Below are 13093 nucleotides of genomic sequence, written 5' to 3'. Positions count from 1 at the left end.
GTTCGGCAATGTAACAGGAGATAAGACAAAATATTAAAACTAGGGCTAATAAGAGAGGTTGTTCTTGAATTGATAAAACATTGGCATGTTCAGGTAGCAAGAAACAGTGTTACCCTTTGCACTTGGAGGGACCCAGATTCTGTGCCATGTTCATAATGGGCAGCAGGTGCCCTCAATATTACCTCTGATAGATTGAAAAGAATTGAGAGGATGATAGGATCTTTGTTTCTAAACCTTAAGCCAGAGTATAGACTGGATTTACTTCCCTGTCATAAACAAGCAGGTAACTGGAAAAAAAAAATTGAAACAATTGTTTTTAAACATTGGAAGCAGGGAGCTTACAACTTTATCCTAGAGAGGAAAACAAACAAACATTCTTTTTTTATAATAATATATTTTTTAATTATATTATCTTAGTCACCATACAGTACATTCCTGGTTTTTGATATAAGGTTCGATGGTTCATTAGTTGTGAATATCACCCAGTGCACCATGCAACACGTGCCCTCCTTACTACCTACCACCAGACTATCTCATACCCCCACCACCTTCCCTCTGAAGCCCTCAGTTTGTTTCTCAGAGTCCATAGTCTCTCATGCTTCATTCCCCCTTCTGATTACCCCCCTTTCTTTATCCCTTTCTTCCCCTACCAATCTTCCTAGTTCTTATATTCCAAAGATGAGAGAAACCATATGATAATTGTCTTTCTCTGCTTGACTTATTTCACTTAGCATTTTCTCTTCCAGTGCCATCCATGTTGCAGCAAGTGTTGAGAACTCGTTCTTTTTAATGGCTGAGTAATATGCCATTGGATATATAGACCACATCTTCTTAATCCAGTCATCTGTTGAAGGGCATCTCGGCTCCTTCCATGATTTAGCTATTGTGGACAATGCTGCTATGAACATTGGGGTGCATCTGGCCCTTCTCTTCCCTACGTCTGTATCATTGGGGTAAATACCCAGTAGTGCAAGGGCTGGATCAGAGGGTAGCTCTATTTTTAACTTTTTAAGGGACCTCCACACTGTTTTCCAGAATGGGTGTACCAACTTGCATTCCCACCAACAATGTAGGAGGGATCCCCTTTCTCCACATCTTCTCCAGCAATTGTTGTTTCTTGCCTTGTCATTTTTCTCATTCTAACTGGTGTAAGGGGTTATCTCAGTGTGGTTTTGATTTGAATTTCCCTGATGGCTAATGATTTTGAACATTTTTAATGTGTCTGTTAGACATTTGTATGTCTTCATTGGAAAAGTGTCTATTCATATCTTCTGCCCATTTTATGATTTGTTTATTTGTTTCTTGTGTTTTGAGTTTGAGAAGTTCTTTGTAGATCTTGGATATCAGTCTTTTATCTGTAGTATCATTTGCAAATATATTCTCCCATTCCATGGGCTGCCTCTTAGTTTTTTTGACTGTTTCCTTGGCTGTGCAGAAGCTTTCTATCTTGATGAAGTCCCACAAGTTCATATTATCTTTTGTTTCTCTTGCCTTTTGAGATGTGTCATGAAAAAGGTTGCTGTGGCTGATGTTGTAGAGGTTGCTGCCTATGCTCTCCTCTAGGATTTTGATGGAATCCTGTCTCACATCGAGGTCTTTCATCCATTTAGAGTTTATCTTTGTGTATGGTGTGAGGGAGTGGTCAAGTTTCATTCTTTTGCATGTAGCTGTCCAATTTTCCCAGCACCATTTATTGAAGAGACTGTCCTTTTACCACTCGATGTTTTTTCCTGCTTTATCAAAGATTAGTTGTCCAAAGAGCTGAGGGTCCATTTCTGGGTTCTCTATTCTGTTCTATTGGTCTATGTGTCTGTTTTTGTGCCAGTACCATGCTGTCTTTGTGATCACAGCTTTGTAGTACAACTTGAAATCTGGCATTGTGATGCCCCCAGCTTTGTTTTTCCTTTTCAACACTCCCTTGGTGATTCGGGGCCTTTTCTGGTTCCACAGAAATTTAAGGGCTATTTGTTCCAGTTCTTTGAAAATGTCATTGGTATTTTGATCAGGATAGCACTGAAAGTGTAGATTGCGCTGGGTAGCATATACATTTTAACTATGTTAATTCTTCCGATCCATGAGCATGGACTTTTTTTCCATCTTTTTGTGTCTTCTTCAATGTCTTTCAAGAGTGATTTGTAGTTTCTAGAATATAGATCCTTTACGTCTCCGGTTAAGTTAATTCCAAGGTAACGTACGGTTTTTGGTGCTATTGTAAATGGGATTGATTCCCTAATTTCTCTTTCTTCAGTCTCATTATTCGTGTATAGAAATGCAACTGATTTCTGAGCATTAATTTTGTATCCTGCCACATTACTGAATTGCTCTATAACTTCTAATAGTTTGGGAGTGTATACTTTTGGGTTTTCCATATAGAGTATCATGTCATCTGCAGAGAGAGACAGTTTGACTTCTTCTTTGCCAATTTGGATACCTTTTATCCCTTTTTGTTGTCTGATTGCTGTTTCAAGGACTTCTAGCACTATGTTGAAAAATAGTGGAGAGTGGGCATCCTTGTCGTTTTCCTGATCTTAAGGAAAAGGCTTCCAGCTTTTCCCCATTGAGAATGATATTCACTGTAGGCTTTTCATGGATGGTTTTTATGATATTGAGGAATGTACCCTTTATCCCTACACTCTGAAGGGTTTTAATCAGGAAAGGATGCTGTATTTTGTCAAATGCTTTTGGTGCATCTATTGATAGGGTCGTATGATTTTTGGCTTTTTTCTTGTTGATATAATCTATCACACTGATAGATTTGCGAATGTTCAACCACCCTTGCATCCCAGGGATGAATCCCACTTGGTCATGATGGATAATCCTTTTAATGTACTATTGGATCCTATTAGCAAGGTATCAGAATCACGTCAGACCTGTCTACACAGACCTGGAATGAGAGAAAGGGTTGGGGGGGCATTTTTAAAGCTCTTTCAGAGAAAAACATGCAGCCAGGGATTCTTTATCCAGCAAGGCTGTCATTCAGAATTGATGGAGAGATAAAGACCTTCCAGAATCGCCAGTCACTGACAAATTTTGTAACCACAAAACCAGCCCTACAGGAGATATTAGGGGGGGTTCTATAAAAGTAAAAAGGCCCCAAGAGTGATACAGAACAGAAAGTCACAATCTATAGAAACAAAGACTTTACAGGCAACATGGGATCATTAAAATCATATCTCTCAATAATCACTCTCAATGTAAATGGCCTAAATGCCCCCATAATACACCACAGGTTTGCAGATTGGATAAAAAGACATGACCCATCCATTTGCATTCTACAAGAAAATCATTTTGAACCTAAAGATACAACCAGACTGAAAGTAAAGGGATGGAATACCATCTTTCACGCCAATGGACCCCAAAAGAAAGCTGAGGTAGCAATTCTCATATCAGACAGATTGGATTTGAAAGACTATAGTTAGAGATACAGAAGGGCACTATATTCTTCTTAAAGGATGTATCCAACAAGTGGATATGACAATTATAAATATCTATGCAGGGGAGCAGTAAGATACACAAGCCAACTCTTAACCAGAATAAAGACACATATAGATAATAATATGCTAATAGTAGGGGACCTCAACACTCCACTATCAGCAATAGATAGATCACCTAAGCAGAAAATCAACAAGAGCTTTGAAAGCCATACTAGACGAATTGGACCTCATAGATATATATAGAACACTACACCCCAGAACCAAAGAATACTCATTCTATTCTAATGCCCATGGAACATTCTCAAGAATAGACCATGCTCTGGGTCACAAAACAGTTCTCAACCGATACCAAAAGACTGAAATTATTCCCTGCATGTTCTCAGACCACAGTGCTTTGAAATTGGAACTCAACCACAAGGAAAAATTTGGAAGAAACTCAAACACTTGGAGACTAAGAGCCATCCTGCTCAAGAATGACTCGATAGGGGCACCTGGGTGGCTCAGTCATTAAGTGTCTGCCTTCGGCTCAGGGCGTGATCCTGGCATTCTGGGATCAAGCCCCACATCAGGCTCCTCCACTGGTAGCCTGCTTCTTCCTCTCCCACTCCCCCTGACTGTGTTCCCTCTCTCGCTGGCTGTCTCTCTCTCTGTCAAATAAATAAATAAATAAAATCTTAAAAAAAAGAATGATTCGATAAACCAGGAAATCAAAAATCAATTTAAACAATTTATGGGGCCCAAGGAGAATGAAAACACAACAGTCCAAAACCTATGGGACACTGCAAAGGTAGTCCTAAGGGGAAAATACATAGCCATCCAAGCCTCACTCAAAAGAATAGAAAAATCTAAAATGCAGTTTTTATATTCTCACCTCAAGAAGCTGGAACAGCAACAGAAGAACAGGCCTAATCCATGCCCGAGAAGCAGTTGATCAAGATTAGAGCAGAGATCAGTGAATTAGAAACAAGGAGCACAGTAGAGCAGATCAACAGAACTAGAAGCTGGTTCTTTGAAAGAATTAATAAAATAGACAAACCACTGGCAAGACTTATCCAAAAGAATAGAGAAAGGTCCCAAATTAATAAAATTATGAATGAAAAGGGAGAGGTCACAACCAGCACCAATGAAATAGGAAGGATTATTAGAAACTTTTATCAACAGCTTTATGTCAATAAATTAAGCAATCTGGAAAAGATGGAGGACTTCCTGGAAACCTATAAACTACCAAGACTGAAACAGGAAGAAATTGATTTTTTAAACAGACCAATTAATTATGAAGAGATTGAAACAGTGATTAAAAACCTTCCAAAAAACAAAACTCAAGGGCCTGATGGATTCCCCAGGGAATTCTACCAAACATTCAAAGGAGAAATAATACCTATTCTCCTAAAGCTATTTCGAAAAATAGAAACAAAAGGAAACCTACCAAACTCATTCCATAAGGCCAATATTACCTTGATCCCCAAACCAGGCAAAGACCCCATCAAAAAGGAAAATTACAGACTGATTTCCCTAATGAATATGGATGCCAAAATTCTCAACAAGATCCTTGCTAATAGGATCAAACATTCTATCCACTCCGTGCCTGGAGGCACTTTCCAAATGCAAAGAAGAGAGAAAGGGGCATCCCAACCAGCAGTACAATCACTCTGATAAGAACAGACAGAGGTCAGCACTCATAAGGGTGAGATGGCTGGGATTTATGGAATAGAGTAACAAAAGAAAGAAAAGTATGCAAGAAAAAGCTCCAGAAATCTGTGTAATAGTCCCATTAAGTCTGTTACTAATCCATGAATATGTGGGCAAAGGACAACCATATGCTGTAACCTGAACAACTCCTCAACATCATGCAGGGCTGGAGAACATTCCAGTACAGACCAAGCAGATTGAAATGACCTCATTTAATGAAAAGACATTCAGTGGCAACCCAGAAAGGACCACTCATTATAATAAGATCCAACTCATTAATATAAACTCATTAATAATAAAAGCAAAAGCAACTCTAGATCTTCCCTAAAAATGACTTAAAACATGCTTCAAAATGATTGAGATGATTTACAAATTACTTAGTTGCCCTTCAGTATAAAGCTCAACAGAATCCAGATAATCAACACTGAAACATTCACAATATTCAGTATTTATTCAATATTACTAAATATGCTAAGAATCAGGAAAACTAGGACAAAAATGTATCAGTCAAAATAGACTGAGAATTGATGGGATTAGCAGAAAAGAATTTTAAAATGGATATTATAAATGCTGTTAACATTTTTATACACAGATGATGTGATAGCACATATGTGTGTGTGTGTGTGTGTATATATATATATATATATATATATATATATATATATATATATTCCTAAGGAATCTACAGAATATCCATTAGAATCAAGCAGTGAATTTAGCAAGGTGCAGTGCACAAGGTCAAAATAGAAAATGTAATTGTATCTCTTATTTACTACCAGCAAGCAATTTGAAAATAAAATTTTAGAAACAATACCACTTATAATAGGAAAAAACACATGAAATTTTGATGTATTTTAAGAAAATATTTGCAAGATTTTGGGACTGAAAACTATAAAACATTGCCATGAAAATTTAAAGAATCTAAATAAATGGAAACATACAGCAGGTTCATGGACAGAAAGACTCAATATTGTTAAAATATAAAGTTCTCTTCAAGAAGATATGTAGATAAAACACAAACCAAATCAAAATAAGAGCAGGATTTTTAAGTTTTTTATTTTAATTCCAGTTAGCATACAGTTTCAGATGTATAATATAATGATTCAACACTTCCATACAACACCCAGTGCTCATCACAAATGCATTCCTTCATCCCCATCACCTATTTAACCAATCCCCCCAACCCCTCTACTCTGGTAACCACCAGTTTGTTCACTATGGTTAAGCGTCTGTTTCTTGGTTTGTCTCTCTCTCTCTCTCCTTTGTTTTTCCCCTTTGCTATTGTATATAAAGATAGATGATAGATAGATAGATAGATAGATAGATAGATAGATAGATAGATAGATGATAGATGATAGATAGATGATTGATTGATAGATAGATGATATAGATATGGATAGATGATAGATGATGATAGAGAGGTATATATACACACGTGTATATATATAATCACATATTAGTCATAACGAAGTGAAATCTTGCCATTTGCAACAACATGGATAGATAGATAGATAGATAGATAGATAGATAGATGATTGATAGATAGATGATATAGATATGGATAGATGATAGATGATGATAGAGAGGTATATATACACACGTGTATATATATAATCACATATTAGTCATAACGAAGTGAAATCTTGCCATTTGCAACAACATGGATGGACTTAGAGATTATTACACTAAGTGAAATAAATCAGTCAGAGAAAGAAAAATACCACCTGATTTCACACAAATGTGGAATTTAAGAAACAAACAGGCTTTTTGCAGAAAATAACAGTCTGATTTTAAAATCCATTTCGAAATGCAAAGAAACTAGTGTAGCCACAACAATTTTGAAAAAAAAAAATCAAAGTTGAGGGACTCACACTGATTTCAAGTTATTGTAGAGCTAACTAATCCAGAAAGTGTGTATGTATCTAAGGATAAACATATAACTCAATGGAATAGTTTGGGGAGCTGAAACATAGATTCAACTATGGAGCGCTGAGAGTGCTGGGTACAAGAATACAATAGATCATATAATGTATAGAATTTTTATATTGGGCCTTTCAGCAGAAATATGTTACCTAGGCCTGCAAGTGTGTGGTTTGTCCCTGGGAATAAATTTCTTATTAGGTACATAGGGAGGGCAGCAAAATGAGAAGCAACAGACCAGTTGGGGAGGATCTTTTAGGATCAGCTGCATCTTTATGGAGTTGTATGAGCACCTTCCTAGCATCTGCATGTCTCTGATGGAAGCCACATTGAGCAGTTAGAAGAGAAATGAATGATAGGTACAGAGGAGTTCCATTATGTTTTTCCTTCCTGCCTATTCTTCCATCCAAATTGATCACACTGATTTGTATTTTTCTTATCTAAAAACACAAGCTTAGATTTATTGCCATTTCATTTTTGTGGCCCAGTTTGCACACTGATTATCTGTACAGATTTAAATATGTAGTATTGTTATTTTTATTGGGTTATGAGGTACTATTATTTTGTTGGGGTGCAGATTTACCTTTTCCTAGAATTAACCTCAGTATTTTTGTGGCTTAATAAGTAGAGAAAAAAAGAGCCTGGAATTTGGCAAGGAGTAACTTAAGACCTTGGAGGTGAGTAATAGCTTCATGAAGATGGAATTAAGAAAACAGATGTATCTTAGAAAGCTTTGCCCAGATCTGAGAAATGTGAGCAGTGCTCCCTGTCAGCTTCTTTTCTGCTGGTTTATGTCCTGACACTGGAGGGACAGACGATTCTATGTAAACTGTCTTGCTTCACAACCAGCAACTCTGGCTACATGAGACTCGGAGGTGTTAGGGTTGGACATAGATATTGGAGGATCCTGAAGTAGATAGTGAGTGATCAGTTCATTATATAACATGTTAACTGAGATTACACCTGGAGTTCATGATTTTTAGGATGATTTTGGTGGCAGGAAAGTATAATTACATTTCTTTGAACTGTTTGCTCTCCCAAGTATATTTCACTATTTCAGACTTCTAGTCCTAGATACTATTGATTAATAAGGTCCTCAAATCCTAATTTAAAATTTGTTATAAGAAATTAGAGTATATTTGAAGTTTGATTTGGGTGGAAACCATTACAATACGGCTTAAAGCGATGTCGGGGCTGAGGGGGTCCTATATGTCTCAGGATGTTTCTGGAGTCTGCACAAAATGCCAGTTGTTTTTTGAAGACTTCCATGGTAACTACTATGGCACCACGACTGTCCACTTATAACATAGAACCAACCTGGCTCACTGATCCTCAGTCTCTACTTTTTAATCACTCCCTGATCAAATAAGAACATAGCTTCACATCCAGCTTCTGCCCTTTTATCTTCCTTATGTGCTAATTGGACATAGAGGGCACCCCTGCTGGATGACATCCTTAGGGAGGGTGCCAGTTGAATGGAAAGCACATTGCACATTATGATGAAAGAGAAGGGGAATGACACGAAGAAAGAGCATAAGGTATTGTGGAAACAAAATTCTTACTAAATAAAATGCAAAAAAAAAAAAAGTTTTCCACAATTTAAGCTTTGAATAGAATTGATGCTGAATTTTCCTGAGGGGTGAGGTCAGCACTTGGAGAATGTAGATGCTTTATGAAGCCTAAATGGAAAGAACAGCAATCTCTAAGGAAAAAAAAAAGGAAAAAAAAAGAGAAAAAAAAAAGTACTGTTTCCTGTCTGTTGCTTTCCTCATTCCAGGTCCCGAGCTCCCTGAAGAGGGTTCTGCAAAGCTAAGAATATCTTCTGGAGACGTGCTGTATCATTTTGTTTGTTAAAACAAAGAACACAATTTTATGTTCCTCACAAAGGTGGGCAGTCCTGTGAACCTGAGGTTTTATTCCTCAGATTGCACAGGTGAAAGAGAAGTTATGAGTGGACAGAGTGAGCAGGCTCTGTGTGGGAGCATTGTCTTTGGAGCCCACACCTTTTTCCTGGCCCTCTTCAGGTTACTCATTTCTCCTGTGTCCTTCTTTTAGATGGGTGCATGGGGAGGCACTATTTGGTTTTATAAGCCTTTGTGCCTCCCTACCACCATTCCTTTCTCTCCTCCCCATACTCCACACCAAAACTCAGAATATCTGAAATGCAGAGGTATTTTTACGTAGTGGGAAGCCCTGAGATGTATTCACAAAAATGTTCCCGTTCTGTCTTCCCTGAATTTATTCAACTCTGTTTAGAGATTTGGAGCAGTCCATGTGCTTCTCCTAGTGTGTTTCAAGTAAACCAACTTGAGGGGCCCCTTGGTGGCTCAGTCAGTTAAGTGTGTGTCTTTATCTCAGCTTAGATCTTGATCTCAGGGTTGTAAATTCAAGCCCTGCATTGGGCTCCATGCTAGTCATGGAGCCTACTTTAAACAAACAAATAAACAAACAAAGAACTAACTTGAGGTTATGCTTCAGCCCATGGGCAAATATCTCATTTTGGAACAAATGTACAGATAACAAATACTAAATAAATATATTTGGTTTTAAGTGTTTAAATACAAACATCTATATATTTTTAATTTTGTCACATGAATTGTGTATTAATATATTAATGCAAATATTATTAATATTTCATTAATAATATAATATTCTAATATTGCATGATAATGTTAAAATACTTTGAATATGTTATTTAAAATTTATGATACAAATATTTTTTTCCTTTTTTAATGATGTTTTCTTTTTTGTTTTGTTTCAAGTTTTTATTTAAATTCTAATTAGTTAACATATAGTGTTATATTGGTTTCAGGAGTAGAATTTAGTGATTCATCACTTCCATACAACACCCGGTGCTCATCACAAGTGCCCTCCTTAATACCCATCACCCATTTAGCTCATATCCTGCCCACCTCCCCTTCAGCAAACTTCAGTTTGTTCTCTATCATTAAGAGACAATTTTACGTAGAAATATAAGATAAAATGTAAAAACAACTCTTTGAAATCACAGGAGAACAATCAAAAGCAGGCAGATACTGGAGGGGAGTGGACACTTGGTTATGGGAGTATGGTGGTGGATAAGTTCCCCACTGTTTTATGATTTTTAGCCCGAGGGAAGTTCCAAGTCCCTTCCCATGAAGGGAAGATAAAATTCCAAAGCAAAAACCAAACCAGCAGTTTTACTGGCATGAAAAATTCGAGGATAGAATTTAGGGCAGTCATATAAGCTAGAAAATGAAGAGGAGGTTTCAGAAAGAAGAGAGTCAGAGAGAGGAGGGCTAAATCCTGCTCATACGCTCTGCACAACTCTCTGAATGATCCCTGAAATAGGCTCACAGGAAAGACTCTACACGATCCAGTGAAGACCTGAACCCAGACCCCAGTTTCCCCCCAGCAGCAGGGGGGAGACGGAGTTTGTAGTTACTATTCCACCAAATTAACAGCCTGCCTTAAAAAGATACATATGTAGATGACCTATTCAGAAAAACATCACAATCAAGATTGTTTATAATGTATCATTCAAAATGTCTAGGACACAATCCAAAATTATTCAGCATCTGAAGGAACAGGAAAATGTGATGCACACTCAAAAGCCAAGACAATAAACAGAAACCCAACTAACTGACTGAGGATATGATCTTCGGAATGGCCAGGATGCTGATTGTGACAGTAATAACTAAAAGGCCTAATGATTTGCTTCAGGCACCCTGAAAAACAAAGCTCGGCCTCAGGTATGAAGGTTTTGGGTGAAGTGTGAGCTTTGCTGCTGTCAGCCACACTTCTCATTAAAAGCTCTTGATCTCCAGAAGACTTACCCATCAGGATCTCTGACAGGATGCATGAGACATAGTACTGCATGAAGTGGCTAGGTACAAACCAGAATGTTTTAAACTGAGGATGTCTGAAAAACTTAGTGCCCTATCTTGGTGACAAAGAGGAGGAAGGGTGTATGGTCAGTGGTGGGCAGGTTGAAGGAAAAAGGAAGGGGGCTCTTTATGCTAGGAGAGACCTTGGTCAAACATATATTTTCTTGAGGCAACATTGAGGATTTTACACACACCCTTGCCTAGGCACCATCCTGACGCCCGGGGGAGGAGCAGTTGAGGGTGATGAAGCACGTGCCTCTGTGTGTGTGTGTGTGTGTGTGTGTGTGTGTGTGTGTGTGTCTTTGCTGGCCCATCCATCTGCCTGAACTCCTGGCTCCTAAGTTTTTTGTTTGTCTGTTTCTTGCTTTGGTTTGTTTTTTGTTGGTGCATTTGCTTTTGGTTTTAAGAAAAATACCAAAAAAATGTATGCTGTAAGTGTAACTTTCACAATTTTTCACAAGGAGAACACACCTGTGTATCCAGCACCCAGATCTAGGTAAACAACATTACCAGCATCTCAGAAGCTCCTGTAATCTCTGTCATCCCTCCTCCGGATCATGTCACTGTCCTTCTATAAAGTGTTCTTAATGTGCCCCCAACAGAGAAAGCCAGAGAGGATTCTCCCCCTTGTCATTCAGTGGGTACCCGACAATGCAAATCTGAAAGGGATACTGTAGTCACAAAGTGTAAAAAAAAAAATGGACCCTGATAATCACGGAAAGTAAGCACAGCTGTCTCTTTCTTTAGAGTACTTAAAAGATGGACGATGAGATGATTCTGGAAGGCCGAATTAACTGAACAGCAAAACAAACAAACAAAAACCCGGTATCTGCACCCGATCACCTCCATTCCTCTCTGACCAGAGGCCCAGATTAGAGGGGAATGGACAGGGATGGGGGTTGGAGGAACTGCTGGCGGGTGTCAAACTCAGTCTGGTATAACCCAGAAGGTTCTAATTGCATCTGTCTGAGGAAATCTGGCTTTCAAAGCCATTTTCCTGCAGTCTCCCCACCCCTTCAATAAAGCTCACGTCAGGATTCAAGAAAAAGGGTTGCCAAGGGGAGCAGAGGGTACCCAGCCCCCACCCTCTACGCAAGGAGCTGTCCTTCTGGAGCCTGCGCAGTTGCCTTGGTGCAATGCAGGGACATCCTCTGCGCCTGCGCCAGTTCTGGTGGGGGAGGGAGGAGAGGGGGCTCCAGAGGTGCAGTGTTGGTGTTTTCTCCCCTGCCGGCCTCCTACCCCTCCCCTGAGCTCATGGTAGCTAATTCGTTTTCTGTTCTTACCATCAAAGACAAAATGTGGCTCCTGCTAATTACCCCAATGTGCCCAGGAGAAGTCAGCCTGCATATAACTGAATTTGGGTTTTCACATGAGCTAAGTGGGGCCCTGATGTGGGCTCTGAGAGGAACTCAGCGGAAGGTTTACCAGCAACAAAATAAAAAGAAGGTGGGGTTTGACAAAGGGTGAATGATGAACTCAGACGGGAATATGACTCTATACAGGACAGTTTAAAAAAAAAAAATCAGAGCCATGAAAAATGTAGGGAAAAGAGACTGAAAAAGTCCTGTCTGGAAGACTAGGAGTGTGCTGGGGTAAGAGGATAAAGGCTTCTGGGTGGACAGGGGCTGCTGCATAGTTGTTTCCAGGGCAGTGACGCATGTCCCTTAGATTTAACAACATGAAGGTCAGCAGGGGCCTTAGTGAGAGTCCTTGGGTGGAGAGATAAGAACCGGAAACTCTTAAAAGCAAACTGGAAATCGAATGCTCTGTGACCATATTAGAGGGACCCCCCTTATATCTTCCTATCCTGTCTCCCTTCTGAGAGGCCCCAGAACATAATTTCCAAAGCAGATTCCTGGTAAGAAACTTACTAACCGTTAGAGAACGTTCTCCTGCTAACTCCCCGCAGTCCTGAGGGAGCACATTGGAAACCTCTGACATATTTCGGTGGCTTTAACGACATACCATACCGGCTCTATTCTTGCCATGGCAAGGGGCCCAGGGTGGGCTTCATGGATGGATAGGTCCAGCTGGAAGCCTAAATAGCAGCAAGTCCCTGTGGTAGCTATCTCTGTGTTTGGGTGGCACTGGAGAGGTGGGAGAACCATGGACAGCTAATGATACAGTGACCTCAAACTCATATTTTAAAAATATTTGGCCGAGGTTTGCTTTGATGAACATGAG

Source organism: Ursus arctos, unplaced genomic scaffold, assembly GCF_023065955.2.
Source record: "Ursus arctos isolate Adak ecotype North America unplaced genomic scaffold, UrsArc2.0 scaffold_28, whole genome shotgun sequence".
Taxonomy (NCBI): Eukaryota; Metazoa; Chordata; class Mammalia; order Carnivora; family Ursidae; genus Ursus; species Ursus arctos.
Note: the sequence above shows the minus strand (reverse complement) of the source record.